This window comes from Aythya ferina (assembly GCF_964211825.1).
Source record: "Aythya ferina genome assembly, chromosome: 2".
Lineage (NCBI taxonomy): Eukaryota > Metazoa > Chordata > Aves > Anseriformes > Anatidae > Aythya > Aythya ferina.
The window spans coordinates 39,513,132-39,525,583 of NC_140297.1; the positions used below are offsets into that span (position 1 = coordinate 39,513,132).

A 12,452-nucleotide genomic window follows, 5' to 3' on the forward strand; every position below is an offset into this window, starting at 1 on the left:
AACTGCTACCCGTCCTCTGACTTGCTTTATTATTTCACAGCCATAATCACAAACTCTTTAATAATTCAAAATAATTTCATAATCTGACTTTCCTGCTCTAATATCTTGTAATCCCACAACTCCTTATACTATGCTCAAAACAAAACCAAACCAAAACAAAACTTTAAAATTTCATTTTATTATCCTACTATATATATATATATATATTTCTGTTTGGCGGTCAACGCAATATATAACAAGCACAAAGTTAAAAACATGAGAAATCTTTATTGTAACATTTATATCAATATGCTGTAGCAGAAGGAGGGGGCAGTTCTGAGGTAAGAAGTGTTGTTTAAAACTGACAAAAAAAAAATGAAGATGGCAAGATGGCATGTGCTGGTTTAGCTACAAATAAAAAGACTAATAATATTTAGATTAATAAAAAAATCTACATGAAAAAGAAAGAAAGAGAGAGAGAGAGGGAGAAAGTAAGGATGTTTTCCAGTCCCTGGACTGTATACGTATCATGCGACATGACTGAATGTATTATAAAGTATTATAAAATATTCACAGCAGAAAAGAAACTATTAAAAGATCATAATTAATTTCAATTTGGCCTTGAGAACCTGCCATGACCACAATTTGTTCAGTTGGCCCTATAGTACTCTGCAGGGGAGCTCTATCAGGTCTATGCAACAAGTTTTAAGATAGCTCATGCACAAGATTACAGGAAACAGAAAAAAAAAATCAAACTGCCATATATTAATTAAATTTTTTAATTAAAGTTGGAACATCTTATGAGTCTTGAAATATCCAGAGGAAGATTCTGTTAGTTCCTGATCAGGCAGTAAATGTTGCTAACAAGGTCATGCAACAGTGAAAGTTATTTCCCAATTCAATCTAAAATGAGCCTAAGGATGATCATAATGAAAAGCCTAATAGTCTCAGTGAGTTAGGAGGGATGCAGTGCTTAAAATATAGATGTACTTACTGAGAATCTTATTCATTTTTTCCTACTGAAAAAATTAAGCCTTCATTTTGAGTTTGTAAAAGAAGTAAAAGTTATAATACTATAATTTTTAGTTGCCACTATATGTAACTGAAATTTTATCATAAGAAAATAAGGTTTATTAAAAGCAAGAGAGAAAGAGAGAAAGAGAGAAAGAGAGAAAGAGAGAAAGAGAGAAAGAAAGAGAGAAAGAGAGAAAGAGAGAGAAAGAGTGAGAGAAAGAACGAAAGAAAGAAAGAACAAAAGAATGAAAGAACGAGAAAATATGTTTTCCTTGAGAAACATCCACTTTGGTAATGGCTTTTTATTTTTTTTAATTTTGAAATTCTTACATGATCCTATCTATTTATTTATGAACTGTGATTTTGTTTTGGTTCTTAGAAATTAGACTGAGAAAAAAAGAAAAATAAACTGAAAGAAGGGAAAAGATTAACAAAATTTTCTATATGACTGTCACAAACCTCCTAAGAGTTATTGGGATATGAGGTCATGAGATAAAATTCTTGTCATACCTGGGGAAAACAGTTGTAAATGTTTACTTTACATTCACAGGTTATCTTCTGCCTAGCCTTTCTACTTTTTGTTAAAAGAAGAAATGAGTGTATCCCATACCCACCCCAAGAAATTGATACGTGTAGGCATCTCCAGACCCTTAATATTAGTTTAAAATGTTACAGACCAAGCCATTCCAATGAAGTTTGAATAACTGAAAGGCTTTGAAAATCTAGTCTCCTATAATTGTATCATATTTTTCTTAATCAAAACAAAACAAGACAAAACAAACAAAACGAAACACAAAGACTATTCAAAACACAGCAATTGTAGTGTGGCATAGAGGATAAAAGATTGTATTGAAAGTACATTCCTTTCTCACCAGTGACATTATTGTTTCTTGCATGTTGTACATGAAAAAGTACAATCAAATTTGAGAGCTGTATTCATTTCAGAATACACAGATTAAAAAGGTAAAAGTGCATTTAGTGGTCTACCTAGAACTTGTGTCAGGGGGTAGCTCAAGGATCTCTTGGTCTGATTTATTTTTATATCTCAGAATCAGTTCCGAATGCCTATATGACTACATTTTTATTACCAAAAATGCACACAAAGTAAACAGGATATACAAAAGCATAATAAACTAGTGAAATGTACATACATGTATATTGTGACTTAGATCTCCACAGAAGTCTACAAGCTCCAGTTATGAAAGCCTGACTATATTTAAAGTTTCTTTTAATGAAACTTGACTATACTCACAGAAATAAAGAAAAGCAGACTTCAGAAAAAGATATTTGACCACGGATGAAAACATGAAGATCTCTCTTTTTGCTCTATTGTCCACTTTCTGGAACAGAAGATTAGTGGTGTGTGAGAAACACTACTGAACTACAGAATTAGTATAGAACGTTTGGAGTAGATCTGTTCATATCACGATTAAATTCAAAAGAACTGTGTTTCTGTACTAGATATCTGGGGTTCAGTTTAGGATTAAGTTCAGCCAAGAATCAAGAATGTCAAAGTTTGGGCACACATGAGCTATTCTGGTCAGATTTCTGACCCTGCTTAAAACTCACATTCAGGAATTCATGACCTCCATTCTAGTTTTGAATCGGAATCAAAAAAGAAAAGCAATCTCTAAATTAATCCTTTTTTTAGAAAAGGGTGACTCAACAGACTTGTATCACTGCACTTAGACTATTTTATGTCCTCTGAGAATATGGCTCAATGAGGAATCAGCTTTTTAACTTGTAAAGATGAAGACTGAAATCACAAACAGGATGTTCACAAAAAGCAACACATTATGAATTACTTCAGAGTATTTCATAAGTCTATACACTTTTCCACTGGCTATAGTCCCAAATGGAAAACTGATGTAGAGATGATTGTTATAAAATAAAAAAATATGAAGTCTTCATTGGCAGTAGACTACTGAAAAGACAAGAATTCATTCTTGGAGCAGCTTGGAAAAGTTTGTCTCTATTCCACACACATTTTGTTTATGTTACAAGACAGTTACAGTTGAGGGAACCTTTACGGATTTGTCTTGAAAGTGGATTTTTCTAAATGCCTGCAGGAGACAGCTCAGTATGATAAATCTGGTTCAATGTTGTTGATCTCTAAAGGTATTGCGGCTGCTATTTTCACATGAAATGTTTAAGAGGTGCTTTAGAAATGTGAAATTATCAAAATGCTCATTTCCTGGTTAGTTTTGCGCCACTGCACAGCTGTGCTCAATTAGGCAGACATCTGAAAAACAACAGAAAAAAAAAAAAGGCAAAAAAACAATGCATTCTTCTAGCCATTACATTTTTAATTTGTACAAGCAAAAAAGCCTAGAATAGGTCATATCAGAAAACAGACTGTATCAAGATCCCTCTGTAGTTAGGCGTACTTTCTTGGAGAAAATTCAGAAAAGCTTTTTTCATTTCCCCTTATATCATTGTTTTCTAAACGCAAACAACCATGAAGAAGTAGGACAACATTTTTTCTTGTTCTAGCATCTGAAGGACACAGTCAAATACCAGCTCTGTTATGCCTGACATAAAAAGTAAGATCCCACCTTAAGGTCCTCACAGAATGCAACAGATTCATAACAGATGATGAGAGTGACAGAAACACTCAGAAATAATACTTCTACTAGCCAACTCCTCCTAAAATATTTTTGGAGATCAGTCTTAAGCTGTATTCACTCTGGTCTCAGCAATCAAATTGCTCTTCAACTCCCCATTGATTTCCTCTGGTTTCTGTGTATCTAGATCCATCTATTCTGGACAAAATAAGAGAGAGAAAAAAAATAATGACAACATGATCCTTTTTGATACAGAACAACAAATATCAAAACAGTTTTAGAGTTTAGGACTGCTCAATTGCTTTCTTCATATACTATCAAGCTGAACAGAGTTTGATTTACCATAACAGAGAGAAATATAAGTACATCATTTCCTATTATCTCATTTATTTTGAGGGACTACAAGTAAACTTCTAGGAACAATCTTCCAGTTAAATATAATTCAATACTAAACCATGTAATCTGGGATAGGATTTTTGTGAAAAATGTTAGAGAGATATATTTCAGTAAAACGCAGGGACACTTCACTTTTTTTATTTTTATTTTATTATCTTTAAAACAGCTCATGAATTCTAACTAGGACTTGGTCAATGAGATTTTCTTCCCATACACAATTTTTATTTACCACTGTTTTAAGAACAAATCAGCATCATGTGTTCTAAGCAACGTGCTTTACCAGCCTCTCATGGCATGGTGACTGTTCTGCTCTCTTCTGTCTTAGATGCTAGGTATACTAGATGGTTTTAGGAGAACAGAATATAGCAAAGAGGGTCGTTTAACTGCTTCTTCATCTTCATTTCTACTTATTTCCTGTATACTGTGCTCACAGCTAGAATTATTTGGCAACTGCTCAATGGCAGCAAAACAGAGAGATATTACCTTACCTTGGAGAGAAAAGCTGAGAAAAAGCAAAGCTGAGTGGGACTGGTCTACTTACTCACATGGTTGTCTTTTCATTACTGGTCTGGCACTTTTATCATCCTGTTTCTAAGAAGTGAACAGGAAAACAACTGTCTCATGAGACAGATATACATATACAAACCCTTGGTTGCCTGAAGTTGTGTAATAATCATCCAGTCTCTGTAATACCAAATATGTGTCAGACTTTATAAAATGTTGCAGTCATTCTGCCCAAATTCCAGCATTTGCTGATGATTCATCCCAAAAGTCAACAGAAAGAGAAGAAACAGCAGTTCCTGTGAAAAAGATGTCTACCCTCCCAGTCTAATTGGTGGAGATGAGCACAATTTCCACAGAACGTTGTTTTCTGCAGAAGGAGAGAGATCCAGGCACAGATCTCTCAATTTTCCCTAGTTTGGTGAAGACATTTACATTTAGTAGTTTCACTTGATATACAAAAAGCTTCTAATAGATTAAAAAAAAAAAAAAAAAAAAGCCATTCTGGACAGCTATGCTCTAGACTAACAGAATGGAGGATAAAAATCTTCTTTTCACAGAACTAATCTATGTCACCAGATAGTTGGGTATTTGATAAGACAGGAAGGAAGCTTGTATATTGATTTATTTCAGCATAGCACTTATCCACAAAACACTCTCGGTTCCTGTAGTGATCTCATTTTGAATCAGAAGTACACATATTGGACAGTTTTCAAATCCTATTAGGCTTAGATATAGTTTGTCTGCTACATTTATTTGAGGAAGAGATAGAGAAAAGTCAACCATGAAAAGTGGCAGAAGATGGGAAACAGAATGGCATGGAATACAGCTCTTCAAGATTTCTGAGAATACTAGTTCCTTGTACTAACTTATCTTAGGCAAGCATCTCCTAAATTATAAGTAACTCAGTCATTTCAGGAAAATAAGATCTAGTCATGTCTTAATAAGTATTCACCTACTCATATGTTTCCAGTTCCCCCCATTATAAATTAAGTTTTTTCACCTGTTACTTCAGAAAATCCAGTGAGCATCTTCATAATTTATGCCCCTCTAATTAAGGTAAGGTCAGATGGCAAGAGGCAGGATCACCTGACAAAGTGGTGCAAGAGCATCTCTACTAACTTTTCTTAATCTAGTGATGAGGTTAAGATGGAGATGGTAACCACAGACTGGTAAGAAGTGACACATGGGTTGAAATGAGGAGGTGCATGATAGGCAGCGTTATGGTGGAGGTCCTCACAGTTGTCCTGTGAAAGCAGCTTCACAGATGTGGTGGGACTGCTTGTGCACCAGAATTGTTGTAAACAAACAAACAACAACAACAACAACAACAAACACAACAAACAAACAACACAACAAACAAAAAACTACTTAAATGCATGGAAAATTGCTTGGGAACTGGTGATGTGCCAGTCAAGAACTTATGGACAAGGATCAGAGGTGACAAATGACATCTTAACAGGCTCCTGCTATAGCTACCTGGATTTTGTAACACCTTTCAACATTGTCAAGCCAAACTGAAAAGATATGGTTTGGATAAGTGGAATATATATTAGATGTATATGTGGCAACACAAGGGCTCTACAAAGCTCATCTGGGACCTGGTTCCTCATGGCGCTCATCAAGGGTCAATACTGGCACCAATAATATTTGATGTCTTCATTAGTGACCTGCATGGCAGGACAGAGTGAACTCTTAGCAAATTTGTGGTCAATACCAAATGAGTGGGAAAGGTTGATCTCTTGGAGTACAGGGCCATTGAGGGACTTTACAAGCTGGAAATACAGGCTGACAGGAAGCTCATGAAGCTCAGCAAAAAAAAATGCCATGTCCTTCACCTGGGATGGAAAACCTCACTGCAGTGGTATGGGCTGACCAGCTCATACCACTGCAGTAAGGTGCTGGGTAAGCAGCTTTGCAGAAAATGACCTTGGTGGTTCTGATGGACAGCAAGCTGAACATGGCACAGCAATGTGCCCCTGCAGGAGTGAAGGCCGATTACATCCTAGGCTGCATCAGTAAGAATGTTTCTGTCAGGTCCTGGGAAGTAATTCTTCCCCTCTATATATCACAAAGCATCTATATGTCGGACCACATCTGGGGTACTGGGTCTACTTTTCAACTCTTCAAAAAAATAAAGACATTGAAATACTGGAAGAAGTTAGCTGCAGACCTGTATGATCTGGGGACTACGGCATACCACAGAATCACAGAATGTCCAAGGTTGGAAGGGACCTATGAAGATCATCTAGTCCAAACCTCCTGCTGAGCAGGATCACCTAGAGCACATTGTGCAGGATGATATCCAGACGGCTTTTGCCTCTCTCCAGAGAAGGAGACTCCACAGCCTCTCTGGGCAATCTGTTCCAGTGCTCTGTCACCCTCACAGTATAGAAGCGCCCTCTCATATTCAGCCAGATATGTCATATGAGAAGAAGCTAAGAGGACATACTGTCCTCAGCCTCAAGAGCAGAAGGTTATGGTGTAATCTTATTGCTCTCTCCACATAATGTGAGAGTTAGCAGTCAGATTACCTGAGATTGTCACTGTGTTGGGATAAAAGGCAACAATACAGCTGCAAAAATGTAAAATCTGATTAGTGTAACAATTTATCTTTCCACCACAAAGATAATAAACTATTTTAAATGTTGACCAGAAAGCAGGCAAAATTACTTTACCTGGGAATATTCAAAATCAAACTGGACAAGGCCCTGCGCCAAGCTGACATGGTTCTGAGAAGGGGATGGTCCACTCCCACCTGAATTATTCTGTGATTCTGTGAATTAATACAGGCACCTGCAGGGGGTTAGTGAGAAATAAAATAGTTAAATGATTGTCATGGCTGCAAAAAATGTTGTTTCTTTGAAGACTTTCCTATCTGGTCTTCTGGATCACAATGTGTTACTTCTGATGTCTTCACCTCTCTCAGCAAGAAAGTTGTAATTTGCTTAATCTTATTCCAAGTGCCTGATTACAAGCTTTAATCACGCAGCAGGCCTGACCATAATTAGTACCTGAAGATCTTCCTTTTGGGAGTTGTGAGTAATGGTAAATTCAGGATCCAAAAAGTATCTTTGAAGCAAAATATTGCTTAATTTTAATGGTAGGAAGAAGGCAGAGCAAAAAAAAATAGTTTTGGTGAACTGTAACAATGTGTATGGGTGAGATTCAGTTAAAGACCTATGAATGTGCACATTGTTTACATCAGAGATAATCTATCCAGGATATTTTCATTATTACAAGAAGTTTAGAACACAGTTTCAAATCAAAACAGAAGTCTAGCATAGGTCATTATGTATTGCATACTAAGACTGCCTTTTAACTCTTGATTGATTATACTGGAAGAAAAGTAGTCAAGTGTAACTCTTTAACCTACAGATACCATCACTGTAAATGTCTACATTACATTAAATGAGTCCCAAAGTTACAGTTCTAGCTTATCTCTGTAGTCTGGATTCCATTCTACATCCCCAAACTTGCCCTTTAGCCTCTGTCATTGAAAGCTTCTCCTTTTATTTTAATCCAAGTTTTCTGTTCTCTGCTTTGTTTTCTGTTCCTGCTTAAACCAACTGAGTCAGCTTGCAAGAATGTCACAAGTTCACTTCAAGACTGATGGAGCTGCAATATTCTGAAATGTTTCTAAGAAGCTAATATCAGGATTATAGTGTACACTGTTTTCAGAGCCAATTTCCTGACAAACATGTTCTATATATTCATGCAGTAAACACCACAACAATCCTGTTAAGCCACAGCATTCATAAAATATTTACAGGCAGCTTCAAATTTGTCACAATAGTGTAAATATTTAAAGCAGCATCACTGGTGTCTTGGAACCATTGCAGTAGTTTGCACCCAGACTCACCATTTCAGAGTCTTTGCAAACACTGCCAGATATTTTTAGCAACTTTTGACAGGTTTCTGCATAACCATTACACTTAGTAAGAGTGCATTTTTTCTATTGAACAGAAATGAAAATGAAGACTTCTGAAAATAATTGAGAGCTCTGCAAGAATCAGTCCTTCAATAATTTGTGCAAAAGCATGTTGCTTATTCAGCTGATTTTACACAAAATGTAGTAATATCGCAATGCTTTTTTTGAGAACTTTTATACATTTACTCCAGAGGAAGTGAAGGGAGAGAGAATACCAGAAAACTTTATGTGGTCTTGAGATGGAGTAAATGTAAACATTCCATCTAAAGTAAAACCACATCTCTTCAAGAAATTACTCAAGCTTCCCCTATTTAGGGGAAGTTTTATTTCTGATAGTAGGTCTGTACAACACAATGATACGTTCTATGAATAGGAAGCCTGAAGTTACAACAGTAGAGAACAGCTGTGTTCTCTATGGCTTATACTCAGAGATCTTTAGAGAATCAAAACATAAAAATACAGCAAGTCCCGTTCTCTTTGTGTTTCATCCCTACCATATCTCTGCAAACACATCAGTCACTATCATTGTATCACCTCTTTTCCATTCTTTTCCCCTGAAAGATCTAATGGAAGTTATTTCCAGAGGTTTGGAAATCTACCTAGAAACCTGTTTATTAGTTTTAAAGTCTTTGATCAGACCCAGCAGTTTATATCTCGTCTTTCTAACAAAAGTACTTGTAGTGATCACAGAATCACAGAATCACAGAATCACAGAATTTTCTAGGTTGGAAGAGACCTCAAGGTCATCGAGTCCAACCTCCAACCTAACGCTAACAGCCCTCCACTAAACCATATCCCTAAGCTCTACATCTAAACGTCTTTTGAAGACTTCCAAGGATGGTGACTCCACCACTTCCCTGGGCAGCCTGTTCCAGTGCCTCACAACCCTTTCAGTGAAGAAGTTCTTCCTAACATCTAGCCTAAAACTCCCCTGGCTCAACTTAAACCCATTCCCCCTCGTCCTGTCACCAGGCACGTGGGAGAACAGGCCAACCCCCACCTCGCTACAGCCTCCCTTGAGGTACCTAAAAAGAGCGATAAGGTCACCCCTGAGCCTCCTCTTCTCCAGGCTGAACAAGCCCAGCTCCCTCAGCCGCTCCTCGTAGGACTTGTTCTCCAGGCCCCTCACCAGCTTCGTCGCCCTTCTCTGCACCCGCTCAAGCACCTCGATGTCCTTCTTGTAGCGAGGGGCCCAAAACTGAACACAGTACTCGAGGTGCGGTGATGACAGCTCCAAGTCAGAGCCAAGAACCATAAATCACTAAAGGATTTTGTTTTAATATGACCATTTATTTTTCTTTGCCAAATACTTGTTTCTATATTCAGTAAGGATAAGAATACATGTATAGAGGGTAAAACTCAACAAAAAATAAGTCCTGATGCACATTAGACTATTGGCATAGAACCCTGTCTTTTCCATAAATCAAGGAAGTTGTATAACCAAAATTAATTTGCAATATTTTCACTTATTATACTAATATTTTATGTTGGGAAAAGAAAAAAAAAAAAGTATAACAGGGACAAGAAATTTCAATGGGGACCTTACAGTAAATTGAACATGAAGATAAATGTGTAACCTTTATTCTTTTTGCTCTCTGATTTTCATTTCCAAGTGATCTCTTATATAGTTGGAAACTTATTAATATACTTACAAAAAGTGTCTTGTACACTTCAGAGAAATAGGGTTTCACTGGGGAAAAAAATCTTTAAAGGCAAATCATGTAGCTCATGATAAAAGTTCTGAGAAAGAGAAATAAAATCATCATCAGCTGATGGCTGAAGTCTGCTCTTCTACTGGGTATTATTAGTACTGTGCCAATGTCAAGTACAGAACTGGACTCAATGACTCTGTCTTCAAATGCAGGAAAATCTATAGAGGTTCGGGCTTTACACTAGATTTTTAAACCAATGTAAGAAAGAAAACTGTGCCTTTATTATAAGACTCTTTTTTTTTTTTTTTTTTTGCTTAGACTAGGTTTTCAACAGAGTTGCTGGGACTCATCTTACTTTTTCCACCAGTTAAGAAGAAGAAGTGCCCTTACAGGAAGAACAGAAAACTGCTGTTTGTGTCATTTCTGATGTCTTCCACTTACAACTAACAGCAAGCGCATGTGGTAAAAAGGAATTCCAGGTTATATTTTAGCTGCTATATTCTTTTTCTTATCAAATTCTTTGCAATGACATTGAATAGTACAGTTAAGGTAGCATTCAAGGACAAATTCTCAGGGACAAACATATACAGCTTTAAAAATGTGTGGAAACACGTATAGAAACTACCCTAAAAATATGGCAGAGCCAAATTCCATCACAGTAACTGTGAACCATGTTATTTTACTTGGATCACTTTTGCATCAGACTCTTGTCAGTTTTCAGCTGTAATCTTTCTTCTATTTGTCCCTCATTTCCATAAAACAACTGAAAAGGTTAAAAAATAAGACAATTAGTTCTAGCAGTGAAGCACCCATGCACTAAATATATAATTTTCTTATAGTAGATGACAACACTTCCATGAGACAAACTAAGTGTTATATTACACATAAAAACAACCCATAAAATAATTTGGTTAGGTTCTCATAAGGATTTGAACAGGAGAACAGGTAGAATGGGGTTTTGTCTTGAACACAGACTGCAAGATCACAAACTGCAATCGAGTATCAGCAACAGTGTATCAGCTGATTCTTGCAGGAAACAAACAAACAAAAAATAATCCTTATGGAATCTTGTGTGGTAAGCCACAGAACTGACAAGGTTTCTTGTTTATTTTTCCAGTCTAACACAGGTCATTGCTGGAGGCACAGTATAATACTAGAATAGGTTTAGTGTAGTGATATGGAATGACAAAATTTTGCTTTTGCTAAAGAGGCATTTTTTTTTTTTAGCAGTCTACCTTGTATAACACCTTGTGAAAAACACATGATCCTTTTTTTCTATCGTGGAAAATGGCAGGTGAACCTTATCTTTTTTTGTTTGTTTGTTTTGTTTTGTTTTGTTTTGTATTGAATCTGACTTAGAAATAAGGTTATTGTATTGTTGTGGTACTATATTTACAAAAGCATTATTTACAATGCAGATGATAATTGACTTAATGACAAGAATTTTTATATCTATATCTCTATATATGTATACACACATACTATATGTAGCACCATAAATGAAGTAGAAAAATAAGGAATATGTTATATTTTCGTAAGTGAAAAACAGATTTTTTCTGCCTTGAAATTACAAAGATTAATTTTATTTTGGACTCAGAAGAGAGACAAACGTATTGATATACATGTATGGCTTCCTTCTCCACTACTTGTTGTGGTTCACTTTTACTGAAAGAAACAAACAAGCAAACAAACAAAAAACTGCTTGGATTGCACCAGAAATTCATTATATTATGAAGGGAAGAAAAGAAGACAGTCTTAGGCAAGGCAGCTAAACAATTGACAGCTCTAAAAGATGACTCAAAAATCTTGTCCTTTCAAAAAGTGTGTTTTCAGCAGAGACTCAGAATTTTTCTTCTTACAAATTGCCCGTGAATATGGCTGGCTGTGAAGTGTCTGTTCACCTTCAAGAATTGAAGCAGAAATTCTTGTACACTCTCTCATACTGTGGACTGTCAGCTAATCTGAATCACAGCTGTATTACCTTTCAAGAGTCCTCATTATACCACTTGCTAACCAGAAAGTGATAGTCTGTTCTGTGTGGAAAATTCTTGAATTATGTCATATCAGCTGCCCTTGAAGTGGTATTCAGATATGAATACTATTACCTATGGATTTAGCATACAGTCACACATTACACCCCTGCAAACAAAATGAGAAGGATGGTGATGACAACAGTGATGTTCTGTGGCTATATGGAACAATTCTTTGGTTACTTCTTTCAAAGGGCAGTTATCACAATACTAATTTTTTGGAAAAAAAAAAGAAAAAAAAAAAGAAACACCTGAGATAGTATCCAATTCAATCTCGGTCAAACTCACCTGTAGCACGAGGTGCTAAAGTTCACATCCCAAACCATTCACAGAAAAGGTCTTGACCTCAGTTGAATAATACACACGTTGATAGTTCAGAATTATA

At 36.2% G+C, this 12,452-nt stretch overlaps 1 long non-coding RNA gene across 1 annotated transcript in view; it reads left to right on the plus strand.

Moving 5' to 3' along the window:
* The window catches only part of LOC311431702, a 163,150-nt gene extending 151,099 nt beyond the window's left edge, over positions 1–12,051 (plus strand). The window contains exons 10-11 of the long non-coding RNA XR_014689584.1: positions 10,356–10,516; positions 11,265–12,051. This is a non-coding gene — a long non-coding RNA (uncharacterized lncRNA). The remainder of the gene's footprint in view (positions 1–10,355; positions 10,517–11,264) is intronic.
* Positions 12,052–12,452: the final 401 nt, after the last annotated feature.